The 20,226-nt window shown below is 45.0% G+C and overlaps 1 protein-coding gene across 1 annotated transcript in view; it reads left to right on the forward strand.

Moving 5' to 3' along the window:
- Positions 1-9,610: 9,610 nt before the first annotated feature.
- Positions 9,611-20,226, forward strand: part of LOC122939250 (cytochrome P450 2C44-like) — a 436,988-nt gene continuing 426,372 nt past the window's right edge. Inside the window, exon 1 of the mRNA XM_044295290.1 lies at positions 9,611-9,732. The gene's annotated coding sequence lies outside the window, so the exon portion shown is untranslated. The remainder of the gene's footprint in view (positions 9,733-20,226) is intronic.

Below are 20,226 nucleotides of genomic sequence, written 5' to 3' on the forward strand. Positions count from 1 at the left end.
CCTCCTCTGCCTGGGTGCTGGGCCTAAATATATGCCAATGGACTGTTGCAGTGGTGGCTGACGTGAAGCCTCATTCTCTGCTATGACATGCAGACTGATTCTCTGCTGACATGAAGCCAGATTCTCTGTTACGGGACCTCTCTCCTCTGCCTGTGTGTGTGCTGGGCCTAAATATATGCCAATGGACTGTTGCAGTGGTGGCTGACGTGAAGCCTCATTCTCTGCTATGACATGCAGACTGATTCTCTGCTGACATGAAGCCAGATTCTCTGTTACGGGACCTCTCTCCTCTGCCTGTGTGTGTGCTGGGCCTAAATATATGCCAATGGACTGTTGCAGTGGTGGCTGACGTGAAGCCTCATTCTCTGCTATGACATGCAGACTAATTCTCTGCTGACATGAAGACAGATTCTCTGTTACGGGACCTCCCTCCTCTGCCTGGGTGCTGGGCCTAAATATATGCCAATGGACTGTTGCAGTGGTGGCTGACGTGAAGCCTCATTCTCTGCTATGACATGCAGACTGATTCTCTGCTGACATGAAGCCAGATTCTCTGTTACGGGACCTCTCTCCTCTGCCTGTGTGTGTGCTGGGCCTAAATATATGCCAATGGACTGTTGCAGTGGTGGCTGACGTGAAGCCTCATTCTCTGCTATGACATGCAGACTGATTCTCTGCTGACATGAAGCCAGATTCTCTGTTACGGGACCTCTCTCCTCTGCCTGTGTGTGTGCTGGGCCTAAATATATGCCAATGGACTGTTGCAGTGGTGGGTGACGTGAAGCCTGATTCTCTGCTATGACATGCAGACTGATTCTCTGCTGACATGAAGCCAGATTGTCTGTTACGGGACCTCTCTCCTCTGCCTGGGTGCTGGGCCTAAATATATGCCAATGGACTGTTGCAGTGGTGGCTGACGTGAAGCCTCATTCTCTGCTATGACATGCAGACTAATTCTCTGCTGACATGAAGACAGATTCTCTGTTACGGGACCTCTCTCCTCTGCCTGGGTGCCGGGGCCTAAATATCTGACAATGGACTGTTCCAGTGGTGGATGACGTGAAGCCAGATTCTCTGCTATGGGACCTCTCTCCAATTGATTTTGGTTAATTTTTATTTATTTAATTTTTATTTTAATTCATTTCCCTATCCACATTTGTTTGCAGGGGATTTACCTACATGTTGCTGCCTTTTGCAGCCCTCTAGCTCTTTCCTGGGCTGTTTTACAGCCTTTTTAGTGCCGAAAAGTTCGGGTCCCCATTGACTTCAATGGGGTTCGGGTTCGGGACGAAGTTCGGATCGGGTTCGGATCCCGAACCCGAACATTTCCGGGATGTTCGGCCGAACTTCTCGAACCCGAACATCCAGGTGTTCGCTCAACTCTACTTGGGAGGACTGAAGCTTTTTTCTTTGGAAAATAGAAGAGACTCTCCTTGTCCTGTGCAGTGACAGGGTCTTTAGTCTCCATTATTCCCTTTACTTCTTTAATTAAGCGATTCGCATTCTTCCTATCAAAAAGGAAATTTTCCTCCATTTTAGAGACTTCCCAATCGGAGTCTGAATATTCGCTCTCAGCCGTCAGAGACTCGTCAGAGGATGAGGAGACAGGATCGCGCTTTCTCTTTTTGGCCTTCTGTTTCTGCTTTGTCAGAAAGGACTTAAAGAGGCTCATTAGCCTTCTGGACTCTGCGTCAGACTCGACCTCCGGCTGAGTACAGGAAGCGCAGATATTGGACCGCGAATCCTCAGGTAAGGGCTGAATGCAAGAAATGCAGCGGGACTGCTTCCTCCTAGACCTCTTGGATCCAGACGATCTATGAGAATGGACAGAATCAGCCGCAGCACAGTTGTCACAGTAGTCCTCTCGCTGCTCATCAGGTAGGGGCTGCTCACATGACAGGCAATATCTGTGTCTGTGCTCCTTAGCCTTCTTTCTCCCTGAACCAGGAAGCCCAGACATCTGGAACAGACAGACAGACATACAATGAGCCAAAAAACAGCAAGGTGATCTAGTCAGAAGGGACCCCAGCTGACACAATACCTTACTCTCACAGGAGCTCGGCTGCCAGGCACTTATGGCAGCTTGCTCCAGCCTGCATCCACTTTAAATATTCGAATCCGGCGCCCTGGACGCCGCCTGGTGACGTCAGCCGCTCCTGCGGCTCCCCATTGGCCCCAGAGGGCGCGCTGACTGATGACGTCAGACGCTGCCCAAACCCGAAAGTGCGGCGGGGGCGGCCTCCTGATGGAAGGAGCGGCATGCTGGGGATGACAGCGTCGGGCGCCACGCACGAATCCACGGCAGGGAAGCGGCTAGCAGACCGCAATGGAGACCTCCTGCCGGAGCGCACATCATGGATGCAGCATAGTGCCAGCGCCAAGGACACACCCGTGGCAATGCTGGACACTTGGCCTGGAGCCTGGGACACACCCCACGGCATAGGTGGCCGATCTTCACACACCAGACAGGTGGGCAGATTCCTCAGAAATGAGGACATAAAAAAAATACAAGGGGCAGTTGCATTCACCAGACCTTTATAGGTGGACTGATTATGTGATTGACTAATTGTTTGATTGTTTAAATCTAGGTGGGCGGTCCTAGGAAACTAAAGAGGTCAACGTTAACCCATTCTGTGCTGCCGAGGACGATAAGGGAAAATGGATCTATAGAATATATGAGAGATCACTGTGTATAATGAATCTATAGAATATATGAGAGATCACTGTGTATAATGGATCTATAGAATATATGAGAGATCACTGTGTATAATGAATCTATAGAATATATGAGAGATCACTGTGTATAATGGATCTATAGAATATATGAGAGATCACTGTGTATAATGATCTATAGAATATATGAGAGATCACTGTGTATAATGGATCTATAGAATATATGAGAGATCACTGTGTATAATGATCTATAGAATATATGAGAGATCGCTGTGTATAATGTATCTATAGAATATATGAGAGATCGCTGTGTATAATGTATCTATAGAACATATGAGAGATCACTGTGTATAATGTATCTATAGAATATATGAGAGATCACTGTGTATAATGTATCTATAGAATATATGAGAGATCACTGTGTATAATGGATCTATAGAATATATGAGAGATCACTGTGTGTATAATGGATCTATAGAATATATGAGAGATCACTGTGTATAATGAATCTATAGAATATATGAGAGATCACTGTGTATAATGAATCTATAGAATATATGAGAGATCACTGTGTATAATGTATCTATAGAATATATGAGAGATCACTGTGTATAATGGATCTATAGAATATATGAGAGATCAGTGTGTATAATGGATCTATAGAATATATGAGAGATCAGTGTGTATAATGTATCTATAGAATATATGAGAGATCACTGTGTATAATGAATCTATAGAATATATGAGAGATCACTCTGTATAATGATCTATAGCATATATGAGAGATCACTGTGTATAATGGATCTATAGAATATATGAGAGATCACTGTGTATAATGAATCTATAGAATATATGAGAGATCACTGTGTATAATGTATCTATAGAATATATGAGAGATCACTGTGTATAATGAATCTATAGAATATATGAGAGATCACTGTGTATAATGAATCTATAGAATATATGAGAGATCACTGTGTATAATGAATCTATAGAATATATGAGAGATCACTGTGTATAATGAATCTATAGAATATATGAGAGATCACTGTGTATAATGAATCTATAGAATATATGAGAGATCAGTGTGTGTAATGTATCTATGGAATATATGAGAGATCACTCTGTATAATGGATCTATAGAATATATGAGAGATCACTGTGTATAATGGATCTATAGAATATATGAGAGATCACTGTGTATAATGTATCTATAGAATATATGAGAGATCACTGTGTATAATGTATCTATAGTATATATGAGAGATCACTGTGTATAATGAATCCATAGAATATATGAGAGATCACTGTGTATAATAAATCTATAGAATATATGAGAGATCACTGTGTATAATGTATCTATAGAATATATGAGATCACTGTGTATAATGTATCTATAGAATATATGAGAGATCACTGTGTGTATAATGGATCTATAGAATATATGAGAGATCACTGTGTGTATAATGGATCTATAGAATATATGAGAGATCACTGTGTATAATGAATCCATAGAATATATGAGAGATCACTGTGTATAATGTATCTATAGATTATATGAGAGATCACTCTGTATAATGAATCTATAGATTATATGAGAGATCACTGTGTATAATGTATCTATAGAATATATGAGAGATCACTGTGTATAATGTATCTATAGATTATATGAGAGATCACTCTGTATAATGGATCTATAGAATATATGAGAGATCACTGTGTATAATGTATCTATAGAATATATGAGAGATCACTGTGTATAATGTATCTATAGTATATATGAGAGATCACTGTGTATAATGAATCCATAGAATATATGAGAGATCACTGTGTATAATAAATCTATAGAATATATGAGAGATCACTGTGTATAATGAATCTATAGAATATATGAGATCACTGTGTATAATGAATCTATAGAATATATGAGAGATCAGTGTGTATAATGAATCTATAGATTATATGAGAGATCACTGTGTATAATGGATCTATAGAATATATAAGAGATCACTGTGTATAATGTATCTATAGAATATATGAGAGATCACTGTGTATAATGTATCTATAGAATATATGAGAGATCACTGTGTATAATGATCTATAGAATATATGAGAGATCACTGTGTATAATGTATCTATAGAATATATGAGAGATCACTGAGTATAAGGAATCTATAGAATATATGAGAGATCACTGTGTATAATGTATCTATAGAATATATGAGAGATCACTGTGTATAATGTATATATGGAATATATGAGAGATCACTGTGTATAATGAATCTATAGAATATATGAGAGGTCACTGTTAGGGATGAGCGAACTCGAACTGTATAGTTCGGGTTCGTACCGAATTTTGGGGTGTCCGTGACACGGACCCGAACCCGGACATTTTCGTAAAAGTCCGGGTTCGGTGTTTGTCGCTTTCTTGGCGCTTTTTGAAAGGCTGCAAAGCAGCCAATCAACAAGCGTCATACTACTTGCCCCAAGAGGCCGTCACAGCCATGCCTACTATTGGCATGGCTGTGATTGGCCAGAGCACCATGTGACCCAGCCTCTATTTAAACTGGAGTCACGTAGCGCCGCCCGTCACTCTGCTCTGATCAGTGTAGGGAGAGGTTGCAGCCGCGACGTTAGGGCGAGATTAGGCAGATTAACTCCTCCAAAAGACTTCATTCAGAGATCGATCTGCAGCTGTGGATGATTGAACTGCTGCTATTGAATTGCTCACTGTTTCTGCTGTATCAGAGCTATTTTAAATCTATCCCTAAAAGGGTATATCAGATTCAAGGTGCAGATAGGGTCATTCTGAATAACTTCACACACACACGCCACCGTGCATTTCCAAGTCTAATTCTGTCAGTAAACCTATACCTGTCACCCAGCGCCTAAATAATAGTCCTCAAATTTATATCCCGCTAAATCTGTCGTTACTGCTGTACTGTTGTGGCTGGGCAAGTTATTTAGTGTCCGTCAAAGCACATTTTTTGTTCTGGGTTGAAATACAATTCCCAATTTAGCAATTTCCTAATTTAGTGGTTTCTGCTGTATCAGGCCTACTTTAAATTTATCCCTAAAAGGGTATATCAGAATCAAGGTGCACATAGGGTCATTCTGAATAACTTCACACACACGCTACTGTGCATTCCCAAGTCTAATTCTGTCAGTAAATCTATACCTGTCACCCAGCGCCTAAATAATAGGCCTCAAATTTATAGTCAGCTAAATCTGTGGTTACTGCTGTGCCTGTATTAGTGTAATACGGTACCTAAATAGATAGCCAGATAGTGTTAGGTGTCTGTAAAAAAGGCCTGAATTTGAATTCAATACATTGGGTCAAATAATATTTTTGTTGTTGTGGTGAACGATAACAATGAGGAAAACATCTAGTAAGGGACGCGGACGTGGACATGGTCGTGGTGGTGTTAGTGGACCCTCTGGTGCTGGGATAGGACGTGGCCGTTCTGCCACAGCCACACGTCCTAGTGTACCAACTACCTCAGGTACCAGTAGCCGCCAGAATTTACAGCGATATTTGGTGAGGCCCAATGCCATTCTAAGGATGGTAAGGCCTGAGCAGGTACAGGCATTAGTCAATTGGGTGGCCGACAGTGGATCCAGCACGTTCACATTATCTCCCACCCAGTCTTCTGCAGAAAGCGCACAGATGGCGCCTGAAAACCAAGCCCATCAGTCTGTCACATCACCCCCATGCATACCAGGGAAACTGTCTGAGCCTCAAGTTATGCAGCAGTCTCTTATGCTGTTTGAAGACTCCGCTGGCAGGGTTTCCCAAGGGCATCCACCCAGCCCTTCCCCAGCGGTGGAAGACATAGAATGCACTGACGCACAACCACTTATGTTTCCTGATGATGAGGACATGGGAATACCACCTCAGCATGTCTCTGATGATGACGAAACACAGGTGCCAACTGCTGCGTCTTTCTGCAGTGTGCAGACTGAACAGGAGGTCAGGGATCAAGACTGGGTGGAAGACGATGCAGGGGACGATGAGGTCCTAGACCCCACATGGAATGAAGGTCGTGCCACTGACTTTCACAGTTCGGAGGAAGAGGCAGTGGTGAGACCGAGCCAACAGCGTAGCAAAAGAGGGAGCAGTGGGCAAAAGCAGAACACCCGCCGCCAAGAGACTCCGCCTGCTACTGACCGCCGCCATCTGGGACCGAGCACCCCAAAGGCAGCTTCAAGGAGTTCCCTGGCATGGCACTTCTTCAAACAATGTGCTGACGACAAGACCCGAGTGGTTTGCACGCTATGCTATCAGAGCCTGAAGCGAGGCATTAACGTTCTGAACCTGAGCACAACCTGCATGACCAGGCACCTGCATGCAAAGCATGAACTGCAGTGGAGTAAACACCTTAAAACCAAGGAAGTCACTCAGGCTCCCCCTGCTACCTCTTCTGCTGCTGCCGCCTCGGCCTCTTCTGCTGCTGCCGCCTCGGCCTCTTCCTCCGCCTCTGGAGGAACGTTGGCACCTGCCGCCCAGCAAACAGGGGATGTACCACCAACACCACCACCACCACCTCCGTCACCAAGCATCTCAACCATGTCACACGGCAGCGTTCAGCTCTCCATCTCACAAACATTTGAGAGAAAGCGTAAATTCCCACCTAGCCACCCTCGATCCCTGGCCCTGAATGCCAGCATTTCTAAACTACTGGCCTATGAAATGCTGTCATTTAGGCTGGTGGACACAGACAGCTTCAAACAGCTCATGTCGCTTGCTGTCCCACAGTATGTTGTTCCCAGCCGGCACTACTTCTCCAAGAGAGCCGTGCCTTTCCTGCACAACCAAGTATCCGATAAAATCAAGTGTGCACTGCGCAACGCCATCTGTGGCAAGGTCCACCTAACCACAGATACGTGGACCAGTAAGCACGGCCAGGGACGCTATATCTCCCTAATTGCACACTGGGTAAATGTAGTGGCAGCTGGGCCCCAGGCGGAGAGCTGTTTGGCGCACGTCCTTCCGCCGCCAAGGATCGCAGGGCAACATTCTTTGCCTCCTGTTGCCACCTCCTCCTTCTCGGCTTCCTCCTCCTCTTCTTTCACCTGCTCATCCAGTCAGCCACACACCTTCACCACCAACTTCAGCACAGCCCGGGGTAAACGTCAGCAGGCCATTCTGAAACTCATATGTTTGGGGGACAGGCCCCACACTGCACAGGAGTTGTGGCGGGGTATAGAACAACAGACCGACGAGTGGTTGCTGCCGGTGAGCCTCAAGCCCGGCCTGGTGGTGTGTGATAATGGGCGAAATCTCGTTGCAGCTCTGGGACTAGCCGGTTTGACGCACATCCCTTGCTTGGCGCATGTGCTGAATTTGGTGGTGCAGAAGTTCATTCACAACTACCCCGACATGTCAGAGCTGCTGCATAAAGTGCGGGCCGTCTGTTCGTGCTTCTGGCGTTCACATCCTGCCGCTGCTCGCCTGTCTGCGCTACAGCATAACTTCGGCCTTCCCGCTCACCGCCTCATATGCGACGTGCCCACCAGGTGGAACTCCACCTTGCACATGCTGGACAGACTGTGCGAGCAGCAGCAGGCCACAGTGGAGTTTCAGCTGCAGCACGCACGGGTCAGTCGCACTGCGGAACAGCACCACTTCACCACCAATGACTGGGCCTCCATGCGAGACCTGTGTGCCCTGTTGCGCTGTTTCGAGTACTCCACCAACATGGCCAGTGGCGATGACGCCGTTATCAGCGTTACAATACCACTTCTATGTCTCCTTGAGAAAACACTTAGGGCGATGATGGAAGAGGAGGTGGCCCAGGAGGAGGAGGAGGAGGAAGAGGGGTCATTTTTAGCACTTTCAGGCCAGTCTCTTTGAAGTGATTCAGAGGGAGGTTTTTTGCAACAGCAGAGGCCAGGTACAAATGTGGCCAGACAGGGCCCACTACTGGAGGACGAGGAGGACGAGGATGAGGAGGAGGTGGAGGAGGATGAGGATGAAGCATGGTCACAGCGGGGTGGCACCCAACGCAGCTCGGGCTCATCACTGGTGCGTGGCTGGGGTGAAACGCAGGACTATGACGATACGCCTCCCACAGAGGACAGCTTGTCCTTACTCTGGGCAGCCTGGCACACATGAGCGACTACATGCTGCAGTGCCTGCGCAACGACAGCAGAGTTGCCCACATTTTAACGTGTGCGGACTACTGGGTTGCCACCCTGCTGGATCCACGGTACAAAGACAATGTGCTCACCTTACTTCCTGCACTGGAGCGTGATAGGAAGATGCGCGAGTACAAGCGCACGTTGGTAGACGCGCTACTTAGAGCATTCCCAAATGTCACAGGGGAACAAGTGGAAGCCCAAGGCCAACACAGAGGAGGAGCAAGAGGTCGCCAAGGCAGCTGTGTCACGGCCAGCTCCTCTGAGGGCAGGGTTAGCATGGCAGAGATGTGGAAAAGTTTTGTCAACACGCCACAGCTAACTGCACCACCACCTGATACGCAACGTGTTAGCAGGAGGCAACATTTCACTAACATGGTGGAACAGTACGTGTGCACACCCCTCCACGTACTGACTGATGGTTCGGCCCCATTCAACTTCTGGGTCTCTAAATTGTCCACGTGGCCAGAGCTAGCCTTTTATGCCTTGGAGGTGCTGGCCTGCCTTCAATAACGCGAAGCAGAACAGCTTCCACGAATCTGATCTCATGTACTTCTGCTGATCGGCGAGGCTTTTTGAGATTCCATTTGGTGCCGGTTTGCCTACCTTTTGAAAAGAAGTTCTGGTGAGTTTGCTTATGGTGAGTGCATTGCATAAAAATATCATTTATTTTGTCCTCTTTCATTTGGTTATTCATGCTAAAATTGTTTGTTTTTGTCTTGGTTGTTGTTCTTTCTCGGCGTAGATGCTGATTGGGCTTGGTAAAGCTGTTTAGTTCAGGCTTTGTGTGGATTGGATAGGGTGTGTCCAGCTCACATAGTTCATTTGCCGAAGCCAGCTCTACCTGTATTTAAGAAAGCTGCTAAGTATAGGTGTTTACTCTGCTGATACAGAAGTGTTTGAGAACGTCGGAGATATTTGGTGAGTACAGCCATAAGGATGACTGGGTTGGTGCAGTGTAACGCTTGTCTGGCTACTATTTTCCGCAGTACGCTTTGGAAATTGTTGTGTGATTTATGTGTTGACATTTCTGCTGAGTTCACATCAGCATTTAGCTGATTCGTTAAAAGAACAGAAAAATAAATAGGATAATGGAATCAACACCTCTGACCCCATGCTGGGTATAATGACCTCTGACCCCATGCTGGGTATAATGACCTCTGACCCCAAGCTGGGTATAATTACCAGATGTTGATTCAGTTACATATTTATTCCCAGAGAATTCTTGTACAGTCTCTCAGAATTGAGAAAGCTCGTTGGAAGAACGAGTGAAACGTTTTCAAGAAATCTACAGGACGTCCAGTTGCCTTGATTTATTCTTTACAGATAGAAAAATAAAGAAAAAAAAACTGATTTGTTATTTTGAGCATCAGTTTGTGTCACTTCCATCAGAGATCAGTTATTTTAGACGTGAGAAGAAGTCCTGCTGTACTTTTTCTCTCGTCAAAAATACAGTGCCTTGCAAAAGTATTCACCCCCCCTTGACTTTTTTCATGTTTTGGTGCCTCACAACCTGGAATTCATATGGATTGTTTGAGGATTTGCATCATGTAATTTACAGAACATGTCGACAACTGTGAAGATATATATATATTTTTTATTGTGAAGCAAACAACAAATAGGACACAAAATAACAGAAAAAGTCAATGTGCAGAACTATTCACCCCCCTAAAGTCAATACTTTGTAGAGCCGCCTTTTGTGGCAATCAGGGACTGAGCAATCATGTAAACTGTAAGTAAGCAGCCTGAGCAGGGCCGGTGCAAGGATTTTTGCCGCCCTAGGCAAGATAACAATTGCCGCCCCCCCCCCCTTCCTTATCAGATGATCTGCCCATATCATGTTCCACCCCTTTCTCAGCTTTTAAATGAAAATAACTGCTATGCTTCCCTTATGGTTAATCAAGCTTCTTGTAGCTGTCTCTTTTTGTGTGAATGGACCCTAAATGTGAGGTAAATTAGTTTCCAATGTAGTATTAATAACTAAACAATTACATAATAAACATATTGCATTGTCAACTGACCACCAGGACAATAAGATGATCTGGTCTCTGGCTGCAGTCTGACTCTGGGGACTCCCTTGTCACTCTCTTCTCCCCCCTCCCTTGTCACTCTCATTCTACCCCCACCCTTGTCACTCTCATTCCCCCCCCCCCTTGTCACTCTCATTTCCATTCCCCCCCTTGTCACTCTCATTCCCCCCCCCCTTGTCACTCTCATTTCCATTCCCCCCCTTGTCACTCTCATTCCCCCCCCCCCTTGTCACTCTCATTTCCATTCCCCCCCCCTTGTCACTCTCATTTCCATTCCCCCCCCCCCCCCCGTCACCTCTAGTGTAGCGTGTCTAGGCTCTGTTCGGTCCGCAGTACAGGAGCATTTGTTTCCTGTACCTGGCCGGACTGAAAGGAAGTGCACACTAAGTGAGCTCTTCCTGTCAGTCCGGCCGGGTACAGGAAACAAAAGCTCCTGTACCGCGGACCGAACAGAGCTCAGCCACGCTACATTAACAACAGCACAGAGCCGACACAGCAGGCGCAGGCAGGCTGCGCAGCACTGAGCCAGCGGCCGGAGATTCTTTAGAGCAGCAAGCGCTCAGCCGCTCAGGAGGCGCAGCATGAGGGGCGCTGCCGGCCAAACTTATATAACCAACTTTTTATATTTTTTATATTTTTTATACCACATCGCAACGGGCGCCCAATAGGGGCGTTCCGAGAGAAAAAAAGGCCTGCATAGAGGGTACCAAGCATGGCCCTCCATAGTATTTCTAGTAAAACACAGTACATGTGAGCATATATTAAAGAACAAGTAGAAGAAAGTACTTACTATATTCATAAAAGTACTTATAATTTATAATGCATATAATAACATGTGCTAGAGGTACATTAGGCTGTCACTGGATACAAATTTTACTGTCGGCTAGTACAGGCCCCAAAAATTAGGCATTCACCTGACAGCAAAAAAATACTTGTGATGATGTTTCTGGAGGTACATTAGGCAGTCACTGGATACAAATTTTACTGCAGTCCAGTACAAGCCCCAAAAAGGTGGCTTTCACCTGACCGAAAAGGTCTTTTATGCATCTGTATATACATAAGACAAAGACCATTCTTTGTTCTGGTGGTGGCGGATATGTGTGGGCTGGCATGAGAAAATTCAATTACACATGGTCGTCACAGGTGTTGAGTTCTTTAGAGTTCTTCAGTTCTTCATACCTAATTCATTTTTAGAAATGTGAGGTAGTCCACACTGTCATGAGCTAGGTGAGTGCGCTTATAGGTCACGATCCCCCCTGCTGCGCTGAATGTCCTTTCTGACAGGACACTCGTCGAGGGGCAAGCCAACAGTTCCATGGCAAATTTTGCTAGCTCTGGCCACAGGTCAAGCCTGCACACCCAGTAGTCTAGGGGTTCCTCGCTTCTCAGAGCATACACATCGGCTGTTAACCCGATGTAGTCGGACACCTGTCGGTCTAGGCATTCCCTGAGGCTGGATCCAGAGGGCTGCTGTCGATGGGTTGGCTAAAAAAATTATCTCATACCCGAAGTGACCAACACATCTTCAAACCGCCTTCTTCTTGCAGGCGCAGTAGGATTGGTAACCGCACGTGTTTCGCTGTAGGTAGAAATCCCTCTGCCATTGCACGCAACAGAAGAATGCAGGATCTCTTGCAGCAAGGCAGGGAATTGCTGCATACTGACAGCCCTCAGATGATGTTAACGTGTGCCATTTTGTGTTTGTTAAACAAAAGAAGCAATGCAACAGCTCACTGCAAACCAAATAAAGTACAAAATTGCATCATAATATCAAATGCTGAACTAATAAGTTAGAGATACTTGGCAAATCATTTTGTACAAAATTATTTGAGCCCGTCTGCCGAACGTCAAGGCAATCTCTAGTTAGACGGGTTCCTAACACTAAATATACCTGTTATGTGCCACAGCGGCTATCATATAATTCAGAAAGTGCAGGTTCCACTTACATGCTGGATCCGCCTGAATTTCTGTCATTATCGGTGCCAAAATGCCCTCCATTATATCCAGGGAAAGCAGTTACCAGCATGCACACATTTTGTGTTTGTATCGGGGTCTAAATACCCAGTACAGGTCCTTGACCTTTATGCTTTTTATACGGGGGTCCCTCTTCAAACACTGGAGCATGAAGGCCCTCATTTGCACTAAATTGGAAGCAGTGGAGCACCCTGGCTCCTGCTCATCGCCCAGGCGAATGTCGTCCTTGGTCTCCTCCCGCCAGCCACGGAAAACACCAGGAATCCCCGTAAAGTTTAAAGTCTCTCCTCAAAGCCTGCTCTTCTTGCTCCCCCTCCTCCTCCCCCCAGCCACCATCCTCCTCTGACTTATCTTCAGACTCCTGATGATTTGTCTCAGACGGAGTAGCCCCTCCTGGGAATTCATTCAGCATTGCAACTTCCTCATCTTCGTGCTCCTGCTCTTCAACTGATGGCGCCCTGGCTGCGACTGACCAGTTTGATGACCTCATTAAATGGCCGCAGAAGTCTGCATGCGTCGCGCATGGGCAGCCACTTGCGCGGTGAAAAGAAACCAAGCTACTCAGAACCTTTCCTGCCGTAGAGTTCGTACAGGTAGTCATTAATGGCACATTTCTGCTGGAGCAGCCTATCAAGCATATACAAGGTGGAGTTCCAGGGTGTTGGGCCATCACAAATCAGAAGTCTGACGGGCAAGTAGTGTCGCCGCTGAACGTCAGCAAGGCGAGCCATGTAAGATCTTTTAAAATGGCCAGAGATTTTCCTGGCCTGCCGCAAGACATCCTGGACCCCGGGGTATTTGGCAACGAATCGCTGCACAACTAAGTTCAGGACATGTGCCATGCACGGCACGTGTCATTTTGCCCTGTTTCAGCACGCTCAGCAGATTGGCACCGTTGTGCACACCACTTTACCAACTGTCAAATTGAGCGGGGTTAGCCACTGATCGGCCTGTGACCGCAGAGCTGAAAGCCGCGCAGGACCGGTGTGGCTCTTGGCTTCCAGGCACAACAGCCACAGCATAGCATGGCAACATCTCACCTGGCACGTCGATTAGGTTCTGGGGATCTTGGGGGACGCAGCGGAAAAGGCGGTAGCAGTGGAAAAGGAGGAGTCAGCCAAGGAGGAGACGGAGGATTTAGTAGGAGGAGGATGAGAAGAGGCAGGCCTGCATGCAATCGGTGGCGATAACACCAAATCCATACGAGAGCCACGGATTACATACTTGACGGCGATCAGAAGGTTCACCCAGTGGGCCGTAAAAGTTATGTACCTTCCCTGTCCGTGTTTGCTAGACCACGTGTTTGTGGTCAGATGTATCTTGGCACCGACACTGTGTGCCAGAGATATATTCACTTGCTGCTGAACGTGGCCATATAGCTCTGGGATGCCCTTCTGGGAGAAATATTTCCTTCCTGGGACCTTCCATTGCGGTGTACCAATGGCCACAAATTTTCTAAAGGCCTCCAAGTCCACCAGTTTATATGGCAGTCGTTGGGGGGCTAGCAGTTCTGACAAGCCAGCGGTCAGCCATTGGGCAAGAGGGTTATCCGGCGTCATCAACTTTTTACGCTCGAACATTTGGGCAATGGAAGCCTGCCTTCTGCCAGATGAATGCCACGACGGCACAGTGGAAGGTGGAGTGGAGGACAAATGGGAGGAGAAGAAGAAGAGACAGGACATGGAGCGCTGGGGGTGTGACTTTGTGGGTTCTGACGGCGTTGCTCCCACTGGGCTTGGTGATGGGAGGTCAGGTGCCTTCTTAAGGCGGCCATCCCTAGGTGAGTGTTGGGCTTACCACGACTTATGCATTGACCGTCTGCACTGCAGATAGATATCTGGCTGTGTTACAGGCAACTGCCGTCTGCCTTAACTAGCAAGGACTCAGTTTAGATAACACACGCTCATTCAAACATCATGCGCTCAACATGTTTCTGTGTGGAGAAACCTCTCATCCTTCATCAGGAGCCCAGAACATATAATGGCACAGTGAACAATTACATAACCGCACTGTAGCGTGCGTGTTCTGGCGCTGTAGTGGCCGCGAGCAGCCCGGTACACTCCGGACTGAAATAATGTCAGCCCCTCCTCTCGGGGGATGGGTACCGGCACAGGGAGCAAATCGGCAGTACATGCACGTCCTCTGACACGCCCCCCCCTCCCCGACTCGGTCATCACGCAGGTATGGTAATACAGCCTGGTAAGAAGCGTGCATGCGCATTGGAGGTTCAGGGGAATTGAAATCGCGGCCCGTAAAGAATAAGTGAAATATGCTCACTCTGGTAGGGTAACCAGGTTCGGCTAACATAAGGACGTATAAAATATCAACACCTAGTGACATCAAATGTAAAACTCAGCACAGTAACATGGTGTACATTAAATAAATGCTTAAATGTACATCAAAGCCATTTAAGGTATATAGACAATAGATCTAGAGCAGCTACTGCTGTGATATCAAGAATAAAGTATATGTATGTCACCAAATGTCAAAGAAATTGATGGACTGTAATAGCATTTGGGTTATAGTCATGGTGATCGCATACATGACATGCTACCGATGTGTGTCTGTTATTTTTAATATTCAACAAATGCTTGGCGATTCATCTACGTAGTTCGCGCTTCATCTTGCCCACATATTGTAGTCCACATTGGCATGTAAGCAGATATACTACCCCTGTAGATCTGCAATTAATGAAAGACCTGATGACATATCCTTCATTAGTGACGGAGCTTATAAACTATGTGCCTTTCCTTATATTGTTGCATGCCACACAAAGGCCACAAGGGAATGTACCCTTATTTAGCCACATTGCTCATGTTGGTTTCTGATAGAGGCTGTGGACGAAATGGTCACGTAAATTTGACCTACGGCGATATTGGACAAGTGGACGTGTAGGCACCAAATCTCCTATGTCTGGGTCAGATTGTAAAATTGACCAATGTGTCTCGTATTTGTTTGTATGCCTTGTCATAAGTGCCTATTATTCTTAGGGTGTATTCGTCCTGTGTTGACACCTTAGGACTTAAAAGTTGTTCCCATTTGGCACACATGGATTGGTGAAAAGCCTGTTTTAAAATTACCTGTGAGTAGCTTCGGTCAATAAACCCGGATCTAAGATCATGAGCAGCTCTCTTAAAGTCACCCAGTTCAGAACAGTTAAACTCAAATATTGTCCCTTTAGGGATCCCTTTCTTGAGGGCACTGTCCCAGCGCAGTAGACTATTTTCTGTTGTTTTTCTGAACAGGTTGGTGACAATCTTACCTTCTATCCTCGTAGAAATGGTGAGCTCTATTAACGTGATTTCATGCTCGTTGATCTCTGATGTAAAAAATAGGCCCAGATCATTCACATTCAGTGCGGCTACAAATTGGTGCCTTTCCACAATACAAATACATTGTCGATTATATCTGATCCAAATCAATATCGACAATGTAAATTGGTTCATAGTCTCATTAAAAACCACCTCTCTTTCCCACCAGCCCAGGTAGAGATTTGCGTAAGTGAGGGCACAATCACTGCCTATCGCAACTCCCCTGAGTTTGGCGTTAAAACAAAAAGACATTGTGCGTCAATATGAATTCCAAAAGGTCCAACGTATATTACTTTATTTTCATTTGTAGTGTGTTATTTGCTCCTGGGGATCATCAAAGATTTGGATATTTTTTTTTATAACCTAACCCTGACTTGTACTTCTCAACAACATTGTCCCTTACTTGTTTGGAGAGTTCCTTGGTCTTCATGGCACTGTTTGGTTAGTGATGCCTCTTGCTTAGGTGCTGCAGCCTCTAGGGCTGTCATGGCCCTTGGAATTAACCATGTTTCCTTGATTATATTAAACAGTGGTGGGTCCTCCACCCTGTCTTGGGTTCGAATCACTCTGTGCTTGTTTCATTGTTCACAGTTTGTCTTTAGGACAATCCCCTCCAAACGGCTCTGTGTTCTGGAAGGAAGAAATTGATCTGTTTGTTTGCTTATGTAATTTAATTATCTCCTGGGACTTCTCTGTCAAGCTATGGGAGCAATCCCTGCTGACCCTGTTTCAATTCCTTATTTGCATGGCCAAAAGGACCTAAGTGAGGACTAGAGGGGACTTTACAATTGACCAATAGTAAGTGGTTGTTTGGGTGGGGTGTTCAAACTGTTGTGTATAAAAGTGTGTTGTGGGCCATCAATAAAAGAGACTCCTGTTTGAACTGTTAGAATTTTTGAAATAAACCTAGAAGCATGAATCTTATTACCTTGCACCCAGGACCTCTCCTCGGGTCCATAACCCTTCCAATGGACCAGATATTGAAACGAATTGCGAACTTTTCTAACATCAATGATTTTAGAAATAACAAATTCATTTTGACCATCCACCAGAACCAGAGAAGAAACTGCCTGAGACGGAACTATGCGTGAATTAAATATATTTTTTAAAGGCAACCTGTCACTGGGATTTTGGGTATAGAGCTGAGGACATGGGTTGCTAGATGGCCACTAGCACATCCACAATACCCAGTCCCCATAGCTCTGTGTGCTTTTATTGTGCATAAAAACCTATTTGATACATATGCAAATTAACCTGAGATGAGTCAGAGCTTGAAAATATGACTCTTCTCTGGTCACACAAGTAAGATATGACTCTTTTATGTTAATTTGCATATGTATCAAATCTTTTTTTTTTTTTTTTACACAATTAAAGCACAGAGCGCTATGGGGACTGGGTATTACGGATGTGCTAGCGGCCGTCTAGCAACCCATGTCCTCAGCTCTATACACAATATCCAAGTGACAGGTTCCCTTTAAGCAAAGATTTATAAAAATATATTGTGGATACGAAATGAGTCTGGCAACTTCAACCTAAAAGATACAGCGTAATGATTTCAAGAATTTTATACGGTCCAACAAATTATGGCGAAAATATCCTAGAAGACACTTTTAAGGACACATTTTTTGTGGACAACCAGACTTTTTCCCCGACCCTAAAATCAATCCCTTTGGAATGCTTCCTATTAGCATTAATTTTCTTAACCTCCTGAGCTTTTTCCAGGTTCGATTGAACCTGAGCCCAAACTGTGCACAGTTCTGAAGTTAGACTATCAGCTTCAGGGTTAGGTGAGGAAATTGATAAGCAAGAATTAAATCGAGGATGGAAACCAAAATTACAAAAGAACGGCGAGACTTCAGTGGAAAGGTTCACACGGATATTGATGGCGAACTCTGCCAAAGGAAGAAATTTCACCCACGATTGCTGATTATCAGAGATGCAAGAGATGCCCATTAGTCTCAGGATGAAAAGCTGATGAAAAGGACAATTATATCTGACACCTCTGACAAAATGCTCTCCAAAACTTAGAAACAAATTGAACACCCCTGTCAGATACAATGTTCTCCGGAACTCCAAGCAATCGTACCACTTGCTCAATAAAAACAGAAGCCAGAGTCTTGGCATTTGGAAGCTTAGCCAGAGGAACAAAATGTACCATCTTACTAAACCTATCAATCACTACCCAAATCACAGATTTACCTCGAAGGGTGGCAAGTTAGTAATGAAATCCATGTAACTATGTGACGAGGGTTTACTAGGAATGAGTAATGGTCGTAATTCACCAGCAGGACGGGTTTCTAGGAGTCTTGGATCTGGCATATACCTCACAAGCAGAGGCAAAAGAACTGAAATCTCTAGATAACGTGGGCCACCAATAAGACCTGGACACCAGTTCCCTGGTGGCCTCAATACCAGGATGACCACATAAAACAGAATCATGGCACTCACCCAGCAACCGGAGATGAAAATGATAGGAGGAGTTTCAGGGGGTTGAAACGCATAAAAACATTTTAGACAAAGCATCAGCTTTCACATTCTTACTTCCTGGCCTGAAAGTAATAGAGAAGTTAAAACGCGTGAAGAACAATGGCCATCTGGCCTGGCGAGGATTCAGGTGTTTCGCAGATTCAAAATTTTTTTTTTTTTTAATTGTGATCAGTAAGAACAGTGATACAATGTTTGACCCCCTCCAAAAAATGTCTCCACTCCTCAAATGCCCATTTAATGGCTAGTAGTTCACGATTACCAATATCGTAATTCCTCTCAGTAGGAGAGAATTTTCATGAAAAAAAATGCACAGGGTCTTAGATTAGTGAGGTTAGAGGGTCTCTGAGACAGAATAGCTCCTACCCTATCTTCAGCAGCCTCCATCACAAATGGTTTCTATTGATCCGGCTGAATCAAGACTGGAGCAATCCCAAAATATTTTTTTTAAGTTTTGAAGGCTTCTATGGCATCAACAGCCAGTTAACAAGATCCACCCCCTTCTTGGTTAAGTCAGTTAAGGGTCTGGCAATTACCGGATTTTTTAAAAATAAATTTAGGATAATAATTAGAGAACCCAAGGAAGCGCTGTAATGCTTTAAGGAAAGATGGCCTTACCCAGTCTTGAATAGCCTGTACCTTACCAGGATCCATCTTAAACGATTGTGGAGTAAGGATGTAACCTAGACATAAAATTTCTTGTACCCCAAAAACAAATTTTTCTAATTTGACCGATAACTGATTTTCTCTTAGAATTTCCATCACTTGTTTGATATGACTAACATGGGAATGCCAAGTTGGGGAAAAAAATCTAAATATTATCAAGATACACAAATTTACCGATGAATTCTCTGAATATATCATTCATAAGATTTTGAAAGACCGCAGGAGCATTACTGAGCCCAAAAGGCATGACCTTGTATTGAAAATGTCCCTCTGGAGTATTAAAGGCAGTCTTCCATTCATCCCCTTTTTTGATGCGAATCAAATTATATGCCCCTCTCAAATCAAGTTTGGAAAACCATGACACCCCCAGAACCTGATTGAACAGATTGGGGATCAATGGGAGAAAGTATTGATTTTTAATGGTGATTTTGTTCAATTCGCAATAATCAATACACGGTCTGAGGTCTCTATCCTTCTTTTTAACAAAAAAGAACCCACCCCCATAGGAGAAACAGAGGGTCTGATGTGTCCTTTATTAAGACTCTCCTTAATATACTCCCTCATAGCATTGAGCTCTGGCCCAGATAAATTTTATATCCTACCCTTAGGGAACTTGGAATCCATCACTAAATCAATAGCACAGTCATAAGATCTATAGGGGGGCAGACTTCCCAGGTCAGATGGAGAGAACACATCATCAGATTCCTTTATATATGCAGGTAACGTCTTAGATTCAACAGAGATACCCGCCTGCATAATGGGTAAACAAGAGTTATACATGGGACCCCATTTTTCAAGCTCACTTCTGGTCCAATTAATGACAGGGTTGTGCAATTGGAGCCAGGGCATACCTAAAACCATTTCAGCGGGCAAACTTTCTAAGATCAACAAGAAGCAATTCTCGGTGTGGGTTACCCCTATAGTCAGGGTTATTTTGGGTGTACAAAACT

This window comes from Bufo gargarizans, chromosome 5, assembly GCF_014858855.1.
Source record: "Bufo gargarizans isolate SCDJY-AF-19 chromosome 5, ASM1485885v1, whole genome shotgun sequence".
NCBI classification, from domain to species: domain Eukaryota; kingdom Metazoa; phylum Chordata; class Amphibia; order Anura; family Bufonidae; genus Bufo; species Bufo gargarizans.